Consider the following 21,063-nt stretch of genomic DNA (forward strand, 5'->3'; position numbering starts at 1 on the left):
TGATAAAAACTTATCTCAAATCCTCCACCAAACTCTTGAAGTTCCTTTAAATCTCTTCTCTTTTACAACACTCTTAACTCTCACAATAAAACTAAAAACAAAAAGGATAAAGTAAATTTATGGTGCCTAAAAATCTCTCCCAAAGAACTTCTTAGGACTCCCCCTTTTCAAGCACACTTCTAAGAGTCTCAACTTCTTTGTTTTATAAATTTCTAAGACATGACTTGGTAACTCTTCAAAATGTGTCCAAATTCGATGTATTCTCAAAGGGATGCCTCCTTTCATAAGTGTTTTAATCATATTTTCGTTTCTAGTGGTCATAACCACCCTTTTTAGTCAATAGGTGCCTCAAATGTCCCTTCAAAATTTGACAAAATGAATTACACCATCAAATAACTGCCTCTAGCACTTAAGCTCGGGGCCTCTAATGCTTAGGCGTGGCCTTCTCTATTTCACTGGCGCTTAAGCGTCGGATCAAGCGCTTAGGCTCCAAAACTCTTTTGTACCATTTTAGTATTCTTGCTCCAAATTTGATCATTTTTCACATTTGATCATTTTTCACCGCTCCAAATTTGATCATTTTTCACCCCTTTTAGCATTTTTCAGCTTTTTACTTGTACCTGAAAGGAAAACACACAAATACTTTCCATTAAAGTGCAATATGTCAAAAAGGCATAAAAATGTGTCTAAAATCACTATATATTTTAGGTGTATCACATACCTATCCCCTGAATTTGATCTCGCTGAAATATAGTTGTGTGAAATTTATAAAATTGACTCCACTTTATAATGGTGCCAAAAACTTGATGTGATATTTTATTTAGTAATAACTTTAAGCACTTAAGATTGAGATTCTACGCAAGTATACATATTGTTATCAAGTAACATAAGACTTTCTGTTTTAAGTCCCAAATATCGATCTCACGGGGAAGGTTTAAATTTGAAATGATAAATTAACTAGGAAATTCACATAAATCAAACGAAATTATTGTCACTAATTTCGAATGTGTAAGATGCTAAAAAAACTAAGTTATTACCTACTAGCAAAACTTAAATGCAGAGTTTAAAATAATAACTACTAAACTTTGTTTACGTTTTTATGTGATGAAGTTTTCTAATATGAAAAGCATCTTTCGCACTACAATGAGTATTTGGTGAAATGAGATAAAATAAATGGTTTAAAATTGTATTGTGCCAAATAGTAGCATTTTTAATTCTCTACCCGGATTCAGTGTTATAGAAAATCATTGGTTAATCTTAGGTTTAGTCCCTAAATCCGTGGCTATGCTAGGAGCATACTTGCTCCCACTCAAGAGCTCCCACTTCCCTTCCCCTGAAGACTATATCTCTCTTTAATTTTTAAACACTAAGATCAAATTGAGGATTTTTAATGTCACCCTCCGTCACCCTAAAAATATCTCCAATTCTACACCCAACAAAGTATATTTTCTTATTTATTTGCACTTAATTCCATGAACGAAACATTCCTTCATGGACTTAAATGTGATTATCCAGAGCTTCCACTTCCCTTCCCCTGAAGGCTAACTCTCACTTTAGTTTTTAAACACTAAGATCGAATTGGGGATTTTTAGTATGTCACCCTAAAAATAACTTCAATTCTACACCCAACAAAGTATATTTCCCTATTTATTTGCACTTAATTTCATGAACGAAACACTCCTTCATGGACTTAAATGTGATTCTCACTCTGTTGTAGAACTCATACTTCATTTACCGGATCATATGTTTCAAAACATATTTTAACAATTCAATTGGTGAGATCGAAAAATAAATTAAGAGTGGAGTTGAAAACCATCACAATTTATTTTAAATTTTTACATTGGCATGCATCCCAATATCCTAAACATGAATCTCTTCATTTCATCATATCTCAGGGTAGGGAGAAAGATAAAGGAAACTACTTAGAATTCATGAGAAAGATACAACAAAACACAAATTTCATATATAAAAAAAATTTCATACAACAATAATAAACAAATTACACTTATCTGAGATTCTATTTTAAAGAAAATCTCTTATAACCTCTCTTAGGAAATGTAGGAAGCAGAAATCTCTCACTTCTCATCCTCTCCAACACTTCTTAGAGAAGAATTCACACTTAAACTAACCACAAAAACTCAAAACTATAAAGAAAATAACTAACTAATGGTGTGGAATGGCGTAGAATGTAGGCATGTGAAGAGGAAAAATTGAGTTAGTGGAAGAACATGAAATGGTGCTAGGGGGTTTCTGATCAAATTTTGGTAGGGGGGGTTCTGATCAAATTTCGGCTCCAATAGAGCCTAGGGTCGGTTCACCAATAGGTGCATCAAAAAAATCTTCAAAAAGTGTCCAAATTCACCGAATCTTATAGAAACAGGGCCTACACTAGCACTGGCATCGTCGACGCCAGAGGCCATTTAATTTAATCTACCTTCTCTATCAAACGGCGTCGTCGGTGCCCAGTCTGGCACCGTCAGTATTGAACAATTTTTCAATTTCTCCATTTTGACTCCAAATTTCATCCTTTTTGCTTCATTTTTCGCTCCAAGTCTTGAATATCAACAACCTGCAATAAAACATTAAAAATATCTTCCATTAAAGTGCAATATCACCAAAAATGACTATAAAATATGGGTCTAATAATACATATATTTTTTGTGTATCAAAATCCCCCAAACATAAATTTTACTTTTCCTCAAGTAACTCCTTTACTACATAAAATTATAACTCATGGTAAAGATTTTAACTTCTAGATTTCTATATCTTAGTTCACTAAATATGATAGCAACACTTACGAAAAATTCAAAATAACTCCAGTTAATACTAGAGGTATAAGAATATTTAGTAGTCATGTCTAAGATTTTTGATTATATATTCTTTTCAATGAAAATTGCAAATTATTCATATCAAAGCTAGTGAGAGTATCCATATGAAAAAGAACTGCATGAAACTTTACTAATAAATATGCTAATACTGAAATATAAGTTTAGAAAATGAAGCCAAGCCTTCTTCTTTAAGTTGATTCAAGTGAAGCGAATTTTTAATTAGGCATCTCCTCAAGCTTCTCCTCACATCTTTCTTCTTTTCTTTTCTTTTCTTTTTCTTTTCAGGACCATTTTCAATCCCTTTTCTTTTCTTTCTTTTCTTTCTTTTTCTTTTTCTTTTCAGGATCATTTTCAATCCTTTTTCTTTTCTTTTCTTTTCCTTTTCTTATGTGAGGATTACTATATCTAGATAGTCTTTATGATTTTGAACTTCACTATCCTCTTATTCAAGTTAAAAATTTTTCAGATTTCTTCACTTTATAAATTTATATTAGCTTTAAAGATCTTCCATAAAGTTTTAATATTTTCTTCTTACATGAATCTCTAACATATGAAACTCAGAGATTCTTAATACTTCAAAAATACAAATTTCTTTACTTACGATAGAAAAACATAGTCTTATTCAATCATACCAAATATTTTAATCTCTAAGATTAACATTATTATTTAAAAATTTTTACTTAAATTTACTATATATTTAGAAACATATTTAGAAACAAATTTAGAAACAAAAATATAGTTATCTAAAGTTACTCTCTAATACCAAAGGTCATGTTAAATTTTTAAAATATTTTGAAAATATAACTAATTGAGGACAAATAAAATTAAGTGTCTTTTTCTTTTTTTTTAAAAAAAAAATTTTCCCCCCAAACTTAAATTTTTAATATATTTTAAATGAAAAACTGAAAAATAAAGGGTGAAAGAGAACATTTAATATATAAAGAAAAGGCATAGCTGTTGAAGGTTCTAATTTGAAATTTCTCTGAAATATTGCAGGTGCTAATATGAAGAGCTACAAAACTTAAAACATTAAATAGCACAAACATTAAATAACTTAAAACATTAAATAGCACATAATATATATAAAAATTTGCTGAGAAAGAGTTAACTACAAATACATCTAACAAAGTACTAAAAACTAATAACTTTCAGCAGTTTCACAAATTTACAATTCACAACATAACATACAACAAAAGTAAAGTATCACAGTTCATAAACAAACAGTCTCAAAAATATAGTACAACTAAACATAAAAAAAACAAAAATCTAACACACATATCACCAATCATTGTCTTCGTCTTCTTCTTCTTGCACATCCAAAATTTTTTGCTGATATGGAGTAAGAACATGGTGAGTAGGAAACTGAACTAAGTGACCACCCTTCATATTTTTGACCATTGCATCATCATAAGAAGCATCATATTCAAATTTTTTTCCTATCAAATCATCATTTTGAGCATGTCTGGCCTCCATATTTTTCATTCTACTATCCAATCTCAAGATATCTCCCTGTTGGATCATCATCTGTTGGATCATCATCTGCTCCTCATCTGCTCCATAAATTCTTGGATAGTAGGGGTACTAGAAGTACCTGAAGTAGAAGGAATATCCCTGGTCCTACTTCCAGATCTCCATCCAACATGAGATTCATAAGTTTGTATATTGGCAGGCCTAATAGGTTTTAGAGTTTCAATCTTCTCCTCATCTGCTCTATAATCAACTCCTGCTTGGTGTGAAGATCATTGCAGGGTTGCAGGGTGAGCTAAACCACCAGTGGTATCTCCCAAAGCAATAGATTGAGTATCCCTATAAATAATAGAGCCTATATTTATCCTCATCACCTGCTGAATACAGAAATTCAAGATGGCTCTATCTTTTGTTACATCACTATGATGATTTATTGGTATCATTCTTCCAGAAATAAAATAGTGTAAGGCCTTAGATACTACATTTAACATAGAAAGAGGAAAGTTTACCTTAACTCCATTCTTCACCTTCCAGGTTCCTCTTCCATTAGTAAGAAAAGAAATAACCTCATCCAAGGCTTCATTTATAGCAGAAAACGATTTGTATTGACAGCTATACACATCTTCTAACTGATAAAATTCATTAATTTTTTTTGGAGTAAGCTCTACCATTTTACCATGAACAAACACATAATCTTCATAAGTTTCCTTGAAATTGGCATAGAACTCCATCACTACACCAATAATTGCCTCGACAGTAAAGTAGCAAAAATTCTCCCATTGTCGAGCATTGATTAATCTCTCGACTTCTCCTCCCAGATTTTTAAATCCTCAATCCAGAATCATTTTTTTAGTTTTAAGTAAACTATTGAAGCAAATGTTGGCCTTGTAGTTGACAAAATTTTGTTCATCAAAATCTACCTTTTTCTTTTTTTTGTTCATTCTAAGTGTCATGGTAAATCTACAAAAAATTGATAAAATCCAAATAAATTCCCAAAAATTCTAAAAATCACAATTTGAAATGTTTTAAACATAAATCTAGTAAGTAAGAGTTCTTCACCAAAGAATTTTCTCAAAATCTTCCAAAAAAATCTCAAAATTTCGGATCTCGGCAATGTAAGATAAATCCTTGTTGAAAATAAAAAAATTTTGGGTTCAAAGTGTAGCTCTTACCTAGAGAAGATGAAATTCAAACTTTGTTTGCCTTAAAATCGCCTCAAATCCAAGCAATAACAAGCCCTAAGTGCAAAAATAGAGGTTGAAGATGACTCAAAGGTTAAAAAAGGCATTTTACTGTGCAAATCACGAATTTTAAGCGTGTTTGGGTCGGTTCGGGTCGAGGGCGCCCATTTCGGCGCGAGTGGCCAGAAATTCATATTTTAAATTTTTTTTTCAAATTTCAATTTTCTTTCAATTTACTCTAAAGTTTATTTAATCTTTTTTAACCTACTTTTAATCTAAAAATAATTCACAAGCAAGCAATTTCACAAACAACATCAAACTAACTTTTATATATGAAAATATATTTTTTACAAATACATTTTTCTAATCACACTTCCACATCCTCAAAAAACAAAAAAAAATAAAAAAACAAAAAAAAAAAAAAGCCACAACACTAGGATGCTAACACAAAACTATACACACAAATAGAGTTCTAAAGTAAATTAAAGTAAATCAAATCCACACAATTACATTAAAAACATAAGTATTTTAAACTAGTAAAAAGTCTAACTTCTTCCATTATTCTGATTCATCTTCAGTACTTTCTCCTCCTCTAATATCTCCCATAGACTGGTAATGGACATACAAATTGTAGAAGGGTCGATATGGGAATTGATCAGTTAAATTTCCATTGATCCATCTATTTTTCTTGAACATCTGCACCAATCCTGCAACATCTGCACCAATTCTGCTTCAATTGTCCCAGTATGATCAAAGTTCTCCTTCATTCTCTAATCTAGGAGATCAAAAAGGTAGTTAAGATTTCCTATTGCATTCGTAATATTCTGAAGTTTTCTTTCTTTTTTATTCATTTTCTTCTCCAAAGCTATTGAACTTCCAACTGCTGGTGGCATCAATGGTGTTGAAGAATGTGTTGAATGATCCAAAATAACAACTAATGCTTTATTTTAATTCCCTATATAATTTCCATCAACAGTAATCATGGGCTCCCAAGGTAATAAAACTTTTTCCCAACCTTCATATGGATCTTGAGATTGACTGCAAAGTAGGAAAATTGTAGAAGGATGCTCAAGTCCATATATTGGCCCATTCATAATAATACACATAGCAGATTTGAAAATAATTGCCCCACATCAATGGGTTTTTCCATTTGAATGCAATAATTTAAAATGACACTTTCTTTTGTAACTCTATTGATCTTCATGGTTGCGAGTAGTTTTGCAGATATGAAGGAATGCCATTGTTATAAAATTGGATTAAGTAGCAAAGCAGAGAAACTAACTTATCCCTCTTCTCTGATTTCCCAATTATGATTTTCATCTGTCAGAAAATTATATCCTTCTTGCATCATATCTCTCGTTGGGATAAAATTTGTATAATGAAATATTGGAACATTTTCTATCATATACAAATCATTTCGAGCCGAAGTAAATGATACAACCTTACCTCGATCGAAGATGACTCCTTGAGAAATTCCATGTAAGTTAGCATAAAACACATAAAACTCCTTTACGACGGTTACTACAACTGCAGCGGTAGTGTAGCACAGAACTTTCCATCGCCTCTGTACAATAATTTTTTCAATCTGTGAACTTGGATTACTTAATCCACGGTTGAAAAAGCCTCTCTCCTTGATAAGTCTCCTCTTCGTGATGACTTTGTCGTATAATCTCTCCGCATCAAAACAGATATATTTTATTCTATTGAAAACTTCATACTTTGAAGTATTTCTAGAATTGGAAGCCATGGAATTTGAAATTAGGAAGTTTATGGATGTCCAAGGCAATTTTTAGAACTTTAAAAACACCTCTTGGCAGTTATTGAAGAGTGAAATCTCACCAAATTCCGCTGAAACTGCTCTGCACATGTGAAACTGCTTAGGACGCCTTCGGCGCTCCCAATGGTGCTGTCGGTGTCATGGTCAAATAGGCAGGCACCGTCAGTGCCCATACTGGCATCGTCGGCGCTAGATGCTAAATTTACGTCTTTTAATTTTTTTTTTCAATTTGATTCCAAATTTTCCTCCAATACCAATATTTGTCTTAATTTATGATATATAAAATTGTGTAGGACTTAAAAATTCTATTATTTCCTAAGATATAAATACACTTATTAAACAAAATAGTAATATATAGATAGATTGATTTATATATGAGTTGCTTCCCACAAAGCGCTTGGTTTAACATCGTCAAGCCGACGTGCTATTGTTTAGTTGGGTTGACTTAACATTAAAATTTTCTTAAATTATGGTATGTGTCATTCATGATAATGTTTCAATCGATACCCATTAACTATGAATATTTTTCCACATTTAGGATCTTTCATTACAACAGTTCCATAATGATAGATTTTAATTACTTTAAATGGTTCTAACCATCTGGATTTCAGTTTTCCTAGAAATAATTTTAATCTTGTATTATATAATGAAATTTCTTATCCAGGTTCAAACTTTTTATTAATAATCTTCCGATCATGCCATATTTTCAATTTATAAATTTTGCATTATCATATGTTTCATTTCTAATCTCCTCAAGTTCATTAAGTTGTAATAATCTTTTCTCACCAATATCTTTTAGATTAAAATTAAATTACTTAACAACCTAAAATGCTTTATTCTCCAATTCTGCTGGTAATTGACATGTTTTTCTAAAAATAAGTCTATATGGGGACATTCCGATATGAGTCTTATAAGCAGTTCTGTATGCCCATAATGAAGTAACTAATCCATAATGAAGTAACTACATAATGAAGTAACTAATCTAACAAACCAATCCAATTTATAGGGATTTACAACTTTTCTAAAATTTATTTTACTTCACAATTATATTTTTTATCAAATTCTTGATTCTCTTATTTCTAAAATAGGATCCTCCATCTGTAATAATTACTCTCGACATTTAGTATCTTGTAAAACTATTTCTATTTAAAAATTTAGAAACACTCCGAGCATCATATTTAGGTACAGAAACAGCTTCAATCCATTTGGACATATAATCAACAAAAAGTAATATATATAAGTTTCTAAATAAAAGCATAAATGGTCCCATAAAATCTAATCCTCTGTCATCTTCCAATTTGTAATTTAGAGGCATTTTATTTCTTCTAGAAATATTTCCTACTCGCTAGCATCGATCGCATGTTTTAATATATTCATTAACATCTCTAAAAAGAGTGGACCAATAAAATCTAGCTCACAAAGTTTATATGTAGTTATATTTGCTCCAAAATGTCCTCCAAATTCAAAATCATGACATGTTTCCATTATTTGTTGAGTTTCTTCATAAGGCACACACCTTCTAATAATTAGATATTTACATTGTTTATATAAATATGGGTCATCCTAAAAATAGAATTTTGAATCATATATAAATTTCTTTAATTGTTGATTCTTAAAATTTGGTGGTAGAATATCACTTACAATATAATTTACTATATCGACATACTACGGTGTATTTATTTCATCAATACTATATAATTTTTCATCAGGGAAATTTTCTTAAATTTCATTTGCAAAATTAGTTAGTATTTCTTTTTCTAGTCTAGACAAATAATCAACTATTTGATTATCATTTCCCTTTCTATCAACTACAATAAAATTAAACTCTTGCAATATAAGTATCCATCTAATTAATCTTATTTTAGCATCCTTCTTCTGCATTAAGTATTTGATAGCAGAATGATTTGTATGCACTATATATTTAGTTGTAATAAAGTAATGTCTAAAATTATCAAAGGCATAAAAAGCAATTAATAACTCTCTTTCAGTAGTAGTGTAAATAATTTTAGCATTATTTAGAGTTTTACTAGCATAATATATTATTTTAAAAACTTTGTTGTGCCTATGTCCTAAAACAGCTCCTATAGCATAATCACTGACATCACACATTATTTCAAATAGTTTTTCCTAATCAGGTGGGACTATTATAAGTGCAGTGATTAATTTTTCTTTCAATAGTTCAAATGCTTTTATGCAGTCCTCATTAAAATCAAATTTTGTATCATTTTCTAAAAGTTGGCATAATGGCTTAACTATTTTTGAAAAATTTTTTATGTAGCGCCTTGTCGACACTATTTTTGGTTGAGGAGTTGTCCGTAAGAAGCTTTCAGTCGCCGGAATTAAAATCTCGTCGCCACTTTGGAAGGACATTTTAATTTACATATATATTTAAGTTTAGAAAAATATGAAATCAAATTGACCTCATATTTTTTATAGTTTAAATGAAAAAGCATTGTACCTCAAACCAAGTATCTATCCTGAAGAATCTATCCCAAAAGATAAACACAAGACTTGAGGGTGAGACTCGATCAAATAAATTGAGAAATATATGACATTCTTTTGGTCTGCAAAACCATTTTATTTGCCGACAATTTCTTCTATTTAATATAAAGGATTAAATAGGTTTTATATAAAGCTGGGTTTGGAGATGCTTCCTATAAGGGCAAACCCCTATAGTTAATTATATCTTAGATAATTAAAGTCACCTAAAAAAATTCTTGATAAAAATTAGGAAATATTATTTTCAAGGAGGTCAAAGGATAAGACTTTTCAACGATATCAAACAAAGAGCTGTGAAAAGGGATTGGTTCAAATTTGGAGCATTTTGTTTTTGGAATCCATAGGAGGAAGAACTAGGGGATGTCATAGATCCAAAAGAGAACCTCGGTGACTTCCCAATCTATCCCATTATTTGGCTTCAGTTTTGAGGAGAAATTTATTTGAGTGTTTCATCCTGCAAATTTTATTAGTTTAGGGCTTACATTTGTGTGAAACGATCCCACAAATAACCTAGAAGATGTGAGGGTTTAGGTCGTGATGGACGACAACCTTAGAACCCTAAGACAAGTTAGGGCTTATATTGTACAATAGAGCTGTACAAAAGCCTAAAGATAAGGTAAGGATTTATTTTTCATAAACAGAAAACTTCAAAATCTTATGGCTTCGTTGTTTAATTCTAAGGAAGGAAATTGGTTTAGCTGGGGAAGCATGTTTTGCTATTGAAGATGGTTGTGCTGCCCACAATGCTAGCTCCAAGCTCCTTGCTGTGATGATTTAAGTTTTCTAGGGTGTCAAGTTATGATGTCAAATCAAGTGGCCCTATGGTTGTAGTTCTTTAAATATTATAGGGCATGTTAAAGTTAATTGGAGCGACACCGGTTAAGATGCTACGATTCCCTTGTTCTGGTACCACTATTTTGATTTGGATTCACTTAGTCCAAATAAATTTACTAAACTCAACTTAATGAGTTCCATACTTTCATTTATACTGTGGGAAGCCTCGTTAGCAACTATAAGTTACCTCTTTCGAGGGATTCCCGATCATAAAATTGAGACATCTTAATTTAGTTGCAATTGTTGTTTGGTGATGTTTGTGATTAAATTTTGAGTTGTCTTGTATTTTGAATGTTGTGGAGGTGATTTTATCTTGGTTGATTTTAGTTTTGATTTTGGTTTTGGTTTTGTGGCTATCCCAACAGCTTTGGTTTTCATGCAGGGTGACATTGTTGTTTAGCATGCAAGTTTCGTAGCATAAAAAGTACAGTATAAAAGTACAAGAAAGACGATACTGTAAACTATAAAAAGCGTACCTGATGAGTCTTCTCGTTCCACCACCTGAAACTCAAAATTCATGTGAAAGCACTTTATTTAAAGCGGGTAAGGTTTTAGTGACCTACCCAACCCTAGGTCATATCTGGGTGGGTCCCTATTAATTTGATTAAGGATGATTTTTTGTTAAGAAATACATATTAAGTTTGGTAGACCTCCAAAGTATCCACCAAATCTGGAGAAAGAAACAGGTCCATGCTTCCCTCTCACTGCCTGGTGAAAAGTCTTGAGCTCTTTTTAAAATTATTATGTTACTTAATAACCCATCCTGTAAATACCTTTAATGCTCAATGAACATTGATGTTTCAATTATCCCTAAGAGAAGGGTAATTATCACTTATAATTTAATTTAAGGATTATGTGGGTGAAGACCATTAAAGGGGCAAGTTAATGTTATCAAGACACTTAGCCAACTTTTTAATTTGGGCTTCTAGTGTTTTAAAGATGTTCAATTTTTAGTTGCATTTATTTTTCTAATCCTTATTAAACCAAATTTGATTTAGCTTAGGCACTACTAAGCCCTTAAGGTTCTGGTGGATGTCTTAGTTATTTTTAAAAAAGTTGAATTTTAAGTGATGTTAATTCATTTTTTTAAAAGTCATTTGAACATAAAATAGAGGTATCAAATTAGTGAGTTATCAACACCCAAAATCACACCCCGATGTCTATGACCATTTTTAATAAACTTCCAAATTTTAATAATTTAAAAAATTACAAATTTATCCTTTTAATTAAGAAAAGTGGGATTGATTTCTACCTATTAATCCCTTGTGTTTCAATCAACCAAATATGTTCATTAGGATTAAAGGTTACCCATTTCCCCTTTTGACTTAAGCCTAAATGTTAATTAAGGCCAAATTTCCAAATTACACTTTTGCCCCTAAGGTTGTGTGACTTCATAATTTGTCAAATTTAATTCAAATGACTTTGAAATTTTTATCCCACATCACTCATGAGTCAATTAAGACATCAAAGGAGAAAAATGTGATTTTTCATAATTTAATTTAATTTATATAATTATTTACATGCAAGAAATAAGATTTTTTAAAGAAAATTTCATAACTTAATCAATGCAAAGCCTAATCACTTGAAATTTTAGTTGGAGATAGAATTATATTAGAGAATCATTAGGACCAAATTTCATGTTTATTTGAGTTTTATTTGAATTATTAGAATTATTTTAAGTTCTGGAGTTTTTAATAATTATAAAAAATTTTAAATGTGGAAAATTACATCTTATATTTTTATTAAATATATCTAAAGTCAAAGAACCCATAAAAGCAAATTCACATTTTTTTTTTTATTTTTATTTGAATTATTAGAATCATTTTAGTGAAAATCCATTTTTAGCCTTTAAAAATTATTTTAAGCTTCAAAATTCAAAATCTTCATTTAGAAAATGAGAAAAAATATTTCAATTATTCCAAAGTGCTTAGGAAAGAATTTAAAACATTTTCATGAATTTTATTACTTCTGTGATTTTTATCTATTTTTAATCATTTAAATATTAAAGAAAGACTTAAAAATGGAATTTTTATTTTAATTAGAAATTTATTTTTAGAAAATTCATCTTATCACAGAGAACTCCAAAAACTAATTTTTATAATTTTTTTGTTATATTTTAATTTTTAAAAATCATTTTAGTGTTAAAAATGACATTTAACTTGGAAAATCAATTTGAGTTATCAAATAAGCTCTAAATATTTTGAAATTTTTATGGTGAGTTTTATGAACTTCAAATTACAGTGGAGTTTAAAAACTAAGGCATTTAGATGTTTATATTTCCCAAATTAATTTTTTTTGTGTTTTAAGGATTGATGAAAGTTAAGTGTATTCTTAATGACTTAGCCCATGAAATATTTTTCAAAGGGTTCTCTGGCCACAATAAACATTCCAAAATTTTTTTTGAAATTTTCTAAGCAACATACTAATTATTATTATTAATTTATGCAAATAGTGGACATAAACTTGAAAAATATGGATCTCTATCTAGACGTCTCCTCTGACTTTGGAAAAATCAAAGAATGTTCCCCAAGATAGAGGAAACAACATGCCAAAATTTCAAGCCACGGTGAAATGTCTATATGCATGGAGAATTAAAAGAATTAAAATAATATTTAATTAATAAAAAATAAAATATGCATCAAATAAATTTCAAACCATTTCCACATTATTCTCCTCTACTCATTAAGTAAGAGGGTATTTTTATTTATTTTTTTTGATTTTTCTACACTAAGATATGGATTTTTGAAGTTAGGGCTATTTATTTAAATTAGAAAATCCCTAATTTCCTACTTAAACATGCGGCGCTGACTAGATCGTAGGCGGCTCCGAAAACACGCGTCGCACACTCTGGTTGGACGCTGCCTTCCACGTAGCCACTGACTCGGCCCACGCTTTATGAACCACACTCCCATCCAGCGCAATCAGATCCCTTCATTTGATACACGCGCGATCCAATGGTTCCGCGTCATCATCCCCAAATAGATTGAACCCTTAACCTGAAACCTTAACCGTCCACACTAAATCCTTAAGATCTCCCTCTAGACTCAATCAAATCTTGTAGGGTTTGATCCTATAGACTCGTCTAAGTGTGACAAACATATCCATATGGTAAACATGCCATTAAATTAATTCTAATTAAATGGAGAATCAAAATAGGCTCGGGAATAGGGGAAGTTCAATACCTTTGCTCTAAGAATGGAAGCTTTAGTCAGAGGTGCTTGACACGTTCATGGAGGTCTAAAGAGGCTAAGGATTGAGCCTCTGGTCGTGGTGGTGAAAGTTCTAGACCCGGCCTCTGGTCGTGGTGAAAGTTCTAGACCCGAATTCGATCAAGGCTAGATTTGGGTGTTGGCCTTGAGCTATCTTAGAGGCTTTGTGCTTTGTCTTAGTTCAGGAGCTTTGTCTTAGTTCAGTGTAGTGATGGTGTGGGTGAGTTTAATTTGGATTTGGTGCGCTGTGGAGGTGTGGTGGAGAATGTCATGTCTTCGACAAGGATTTGAGCTCAAAAATTGAGCTCCAACAAGGGGAATTTGGGCAATGGAGAGGCTGGGTTGCACTGAGGAGGTCTCAAGGAAGCTCAGGGAGTGATTTCAAAGGGTATCCTTAAGAAATTTTCAACACACCCTTCATGTCCATGAAGGTGGAGCTTTTATAAAAATGGCTTAGGGTGGCTATGTGGGCAATGTATGTGTGCAAAGTGTTGCCTATGTGGAGGGTAGAGAGGCTCTAAACCTCAAACAAGATGAGGTGGCCTCTAAGTTTGAATTGGGTTTGGATTTTTTGAGGATGGCTCATGATTTTGGCACCTCTGGTGACTAGGCCAGCTAGCAAGGCTACGGGAGGTGTCCAAGAGGTCAGGTGAGCCATAACAATTTATTTGGGCAGGTGTTTTGTTTTGGCAAACATCCCTTAGGCTTAAGCAATTTTGGAAGTAAATCCCTTAATTTGTGGAACCTTTGGTCCAGGACTCATTTGGGTGGTTCCATGGGGTTTAGCCTGGTCAATAAAGTCTAAAATTTGGCTGTGGTGGTTTTTGGTTGGCCAATTTGGCTAGATTGGGTCAACTTTTGGTGAAGGGGTCCATGTGGTCCATGTAGGTCAATTTGGGGTCCATGTAGGTCAATTTGGCTAAAGCTTAGGTTTGGGCTAGGCTAGCCATGACCATGAGCCCAATTTATTGATCAGTATTGTGTAGATGATTGCAATGAAGATTTTTTATGAAGGATTGAAGTAATTTTGAGTTCAATTGGAAGCTCAATTTGAATGATTTTGAGGTTTTGGTCAATTTGGGCATGTTGGACTAGACTTGGGCTTAGGTTGAGCTAAGCTTGGAATTTGGCTAATTTAATAGCACAAATGATCAAGGGAGATGTTATGACAATTTTTTATGAAGGAATAGAGTGGATATTTTGGGGCTAAGGCAATCAATTTGGTGGAATTTTGAAACATAACCAATTTGGGGCAAGTTTGGGGTTTTATTGGACCTAGGTCAAAATTAAATAAAACTGAGGTTTTACCAATGCCAACTAAAGGTCAAGTTTGATGTGTAGAATGTTATGAAGAGTTTAGGATTTAAATTGAGGCCAATTGAGTAGGCTATAGGTTCAATTTGGTGAGATTAAGTCATATGGAAAAAATTGGGGGTTTGACTTAGATCAAAATTAGGCTCAAAGCATGGGATAATTGAGCTTGGATTTGGTTTAGATTGGTCATATGGTGGTGAAATTGAGTTTATAATTTAAATTGGGGGAAATTGGGACCAAATTGATGTACATTTGAGGTGAATTTAGGGAAATTGGGCCTTTAAAATTTAGGGAAATTGGGCCTAGGGAAATTGGGCCTTTAAAGACAATTTGGAGGTTTTGGTTAAAATGGTCAAATTGGTCAAACTGGGTCATGTGATAGTTAAGAAAAATGAAATTGGGAATATTTGAAAGGTTTTGGGAATTTTTGGGATTTTTTTGAAATTTTGGTCTAAGGAGGGCCATTTTGGTAATTTGGCAATTTTTTGTTGATTTTGGGTAATTTAGATGTTTTCAAAAGGTTTGAAATGATTTTTAAACAAATTTGGGTATTTTGAGTAAATTTGGGAATTTTGGCCAAACTTAGGGTTTCAAGGATACTTAGGTAATTTATGAGAGTTTGGTGGAAAACGACCAAGTTGAGTATTTTTGGTATAATTGGGGAGCGAACCATCATAAATGAGCTATGGACCAATGAAAACCCCATTTGGGTCCTCTATGTACTGGTCTTAGCTAAACCTTAGCCTAGGGCCAATGGGTTTAAGGGACTATCTACATGAGTCTCCCAAAGGATTAAGGGATCAAAGCCAAGAAATTTTGGGTTTATATTTGTGAATGATTGTGAGTGAGGTGAGTACCTTAGCTCCAGACCAACACCCAAGGTCAACCCTAAGGTCAAGCAGTCCTATGGGAACTCTCCTTGGGCCCCCTCATAATGACCCCACCTACTAAGTGCTAGAGGTTAGGACCACTATGTGGAACTTCAAGTTGAGTAAAGAGGAGTTTAGAATTTCTAATGGTGAGGTTTCTTTTTCAAGTTTTCTAAGAATAGTCAACAGGAAAATCCTATAGCTAGACCCTAAGCTACTAAAGAGGAAAAACTAGATCTCATCCAAAAGTGAGGTCAACACACCTGTAGAAACCAACATGTTCTAGAAAACTTTTTACCCCTCTGACCATAGTCAGTGGTAGTAATTTTTCAATAACTTGAACTTTAGCACGATCTACTTCCATGCCATTTTAGAAATTTTATGCCCAAGTACAATTCTTCGTGTAATCATAAATTGACATTTTTCCCAATTTAATACAAGGTTGATTTTTTCACATAATTCCAGAACTTTTTCTAAATTTTTTGAACATAATTCAAATGAAGTCTCGAACACCGAGAAATCATCCATAAATACTTCCATTCCATGTTCAATCAAATTACTAAATATTGACATCATACATCTTCAAAATTTTGTAGGTGCATTGGATAGTCCAAAAAGCATTCTACGAAAAGAAATTATTCCATATGGGCTTGTAAATGTTGCCTTTATCCTTAGAAGCAATTAGAATTTGATGATAACCAGTATATCCATCTAAAAACCAGTAATATTTGTTTCCTGCCAATCTATCCAACATTTGGTCTAGAAAAGGTAAGGGAAAGTGATCTTTACTGGTGGCCATGTTTAATTTTCTGTAGTCTATAAAAATTTTCCAACTAGTAACTTGTCTTATTGGAATTAATTCATTTTTCTCATTTACTTCCATAGTACTCAGAAGAATTCCAGAAGGTTTGTTGCTTGAGTGCAATAACAATATGTCCTAATTGATTTTCAATATTTCTAATAGCAACCCCTTGATTCTGTATTTGATTTTCCATGCTCAACATTACTTCTTCCATTATCAACTTCATTTTCTTAACTTGTGGGTTAGGGTTAGAGTTAAATCCAGGAGGATAATAAGGTCAAAAATTAGGATTTCCTTGGTTGTTCAAATTTTTGGAGGGATTCACCAAATTGTTATATATATTCCAACTAAAATTAGGGTGATTTTTCCTTCCAGGGTAATAATAATTAGAATAGGGATTATTATTTTGATTATTTATATTATTTAAATTTTCATAAGATTATTGAGTATCAATTGTCTGCCCTAATGAATTTTCCTCTATTACTGGGGGTATTTGAGAATAGATCACTCCAATTTGATCAATCTTTTTTGAAATAGTAGTAATTTGAGATGTTAAAATAGACATTGCATCAGAATCATTAATTCTAGCTACTTTCTTAGGATTTACCCTATCAAAGGGCCATTGAAAATTATTAGTAGTCATTTCTTCGATTAAAGAGTATGCTTCATCAAAAGGTTTGGACATTAGTGATCCACCTATAGCAACATCTATAATAGATCTAAGTGATCCCACTAATCTATTGTAAAATGTATGAATTATTAACCAATCTGGTAAAGCATGGTGTAGACATTTTCTAAGTAGATCTTTAAATCTTTCATAGGCTTCATATAACGAATCCCTTTCAAATCGACAAAAAGATGTAGTATAATTTCTAAGCTTAGCACTTTTTGAGGGTGGAAAATATTTAGCCAAGAATTTTTGTGATAGTTCTCCCCAACTTCTAATAGATCCAGGTGCTAATGAATTTAACCAAGCTTTGGCTTTATCCCTTAATGAAGAAGGAAAAAGTCTAAGCCTAACAAAATCATTAGAAACTCCGTCATATTTAAAAGTAGCATAAAGTTCAAGAAAACTAGCAAGATATAAGTTAGGATCTTCAATAGGTGTTCCTCCAAACTAATTATTTTGTACCATTTGGATAATAGCATGTTTAAACTCAAATGAATTAGCAGCAACATCAGGATTTTGAATAGTCAAGTGAAGTTCATCTGCTGTCGGATAACATAATCTTTTAAAGATCTCTATCGATTTTTATTTATTTAATTATCCAAGTTATTTATCATTTTGTTTAAATTTTTAATTTCTTTTTGTTGTTTTTAAATTTCTGAAGTTCATCTGCTGTCTGATTAACATAATCTTTTAAAGATCTCTATCGATTTTTATTTATTTAATTATCCAAGTTATTTATCATTTTGTTTAAATTTTTAATTTCTTTTTGTTGTTTTTAAATTTCTCTTATAGTACGTTCTAATTCTGAATCGTAAGGTACTAAACCTTCAAATCTAATATTTAGCATAAAAAAATATAATATGCAAAGAAAATTTTCTTAAAAATACTCTTAAATATATAGTTATTTATTTTTGGTTTAATTTGATATTATGTGTTTTGTATATTTTTATCTCTAAATTTCCTAATTTACTAAATCTATTCAATTTATCGTTACCTTCCCAGGTAACGATGCCAAAAACTTGATCATGGTAAAAATATAGTTGTGTAAAATTTATATAATTTTGACTCCGCTATGAAACAGTGCCAAAACCTTGATGCAATATTTATGATTATGAAATTTAAGCAATTAATATTGGGATTCTTTGTAAGTATATGTATCGTTATCAAGTAATAAATGACTTTCTATTTAAGCCTCAAATATCGATGCCACAGGGCCAATGACTTTCTATTTAAGCCTCAAATATCGATGCCATAGGGCCAGTTTAAATTTGAAGTGATAAATTTACTAGGAAATTTACAGAAAGTGAAACAAAATTACTGTCACTAATTTCAAATGTTGAGATATTATCAAAACTAAATTTTTTATTTATTAGCAAAACTAAAATGCAAAGTTTAAACAGTAACTACTAAACTACTAAACTGTGTTTTTGTGATGAAGATTCCTTATGTGAAAAAGCATCTTTCCAACTACAATGAGATTTTGGTAGAATGAGATGAGATAAATGGTTTTAATATGCATTGTGCCAAATAGAAACAATTTTAATTCTCTACCCTGATACAATGTTATAGAAAATCATTAGCTAATCCCAAGTTTAGTCCCCAAATCAGTGGCTAGGCTAGGAGGATACTGGCTCCCACTTCAGAGATCCCACTTTCCTTCACCTGAAGGCTAACTCTCGCTTTAGTTTTTAAACACTAAGACTAAATTGGGGATTTTAGTCTGTCCCCCTAAAATCCCTAAAATCTCCAATTCTACACCCAACAACGTATCTTTCCTTATTTATTTGCACTTAATTCCATGAGCGAGATACTCTCTCATGAAATCAAATGTGATTCTCCCCATGTTGTAGAAATCAAGAACTCATACTCCATTTCCTGGATCATATGTTTCACAACACATTTTAACAATTCAATTAGCCATATCAAAAAGTAAATTAAGTTCAGAGTTGAAAAATCATCACAATTTATTTTATATTTTAACATTTGCACATCCATATTTTCTTTTCGTTTCACCATATCTTAGAGTAGAGAGAAAAATAAAGAAGACTACTCAAAATTCATGAGAAAGATATAACAAAACACAAAACAAAACACAAATTTCATGACAAATTTCATGTATAAAAGAAAGTTCAAACAACACTAATAAACAAACAACACTTATCTGAAATTCTTTCTTAAGACAAATCTCTTGTAGCCTCTTCTAAGGAATGTAGAAAGAAGAAACCTCTCACTTTTCTCCTTCTCCAACACTCTCAAAGAAGCTTTCACACTCAATCTCGCCACAAAAACTCTAAACTCTTAAACATAAAAATCACTAATAGCGCCTAAATGGTGGTGGAATGAAGATGGAAAAGTGTATGGAGGCGAGGTGCGGCGAAAATGAGCAAGGAGGAATGAAGAGGAGCCCCTTTTCTGATCAATTTCAGCCCCAAATAGAGCTTAGAGTCGGTTCTCCAATAGATGCATCAAAAAACACTTCAAAAAGCATCCAAATTTGTCAAATCTTCTAGAAACATGGTCTTAACTGACATTGGCGCCGTTGGCACCCATTCTGGTGTCGTCGGCCCCAGTGTCCCGTATTTAATTTTGCTACTCTCTGTCAAATGGCGCCTTCGGCGCTGAGTAAAATCTATCAGCCGTTTTGCATGTCTACGCCAACGGCGCTGCTCCTCACGCCGTCGGCGTTGAGTATTTCTTCAAAATTTCCATTTTAACTCAAAATTCTATCCTTTTTACTTCCTTTTTGCTTCAAGTCCTAAAAATCGATAACCTGCAAGAAAACATAAAAATACTTCTCAGTAAAGTGTAATATCACCAAAAATGAGTATAAAATATGGCATATATTTTTTGTGTATTAATAATCTAAGAGAATTTAAGAAAAATCCAAATAAATACCCAAAATTCTAAAAATCACAATGTGGAACGTTTTAAACTTAAATCTACAAGGTAAGAGTTCTTCACCAAAGGATTTTCTCAAAATCTTCTCAAAAAAATTTCAAAATTTCAATTCTCAATAATGTAAGATAAATCCTTGGTGAAAATAAAAAATTTTGGGTTCAAAGTGTAGCTCTTACCAAGTGAAGATGAAATCCGAACTTCTTTTGCCTTAAAATCACCTCAAATCCAAGCAATAGTAAGCCTTAGGTGCACAAACTTGACGTTGAAGGTGACCAAAAGGGTCAAAATGGTGTTTTTAATGTGAAAATGGCAAATTTTAAGAGATTTGGATACTTTCGGGTCAAGGGCGCTGTCAGCGCCCATTCTGGCGCCGTCGGCGCCCATTCTGGCGCCGTCGGCACCAGTGGCCAAAAATTTAATTTTTCAATTTTCACAATTTTCAAATTTCTTTCAATTCACTCAGAAGTCTAATTAGTTTTTTTGAACACTAATTTTCATCTTAAAATTATTCACAAGCAAGTATTTTCACAAACAACACCAAACTAACTTTTATATATGAAAATTCAAATCTTACAAATACACTTTTCTAATTACATTTTCACATACATAAAGCAACCTAAATTATAATTCAGTGTTGAAATCAAGCCACAACACTATAATTCTTACACAAAACTATACACACAATTAAATTTATAAGAGTTCTAAAGCAAAGTAA

The sequence above is a fragment of the Phalaenopsis equestris genome, unplaced genomic scaffold, assembly GCF_001263595.1.
Source record: "Phalaenopsis equestris unplaced genomic scaffold, ASM126359v1 Scaffold000398, whole genome shotgun sequence".
Classification (NCBI taxonomy): domain Eukaryota; kingdom Viridiplantae; phylum Streptophyta; class Magnoliopsida; order Asparagales; family Orchidaceae; genus Phalaenopsis; species Phalaenopsis equestris.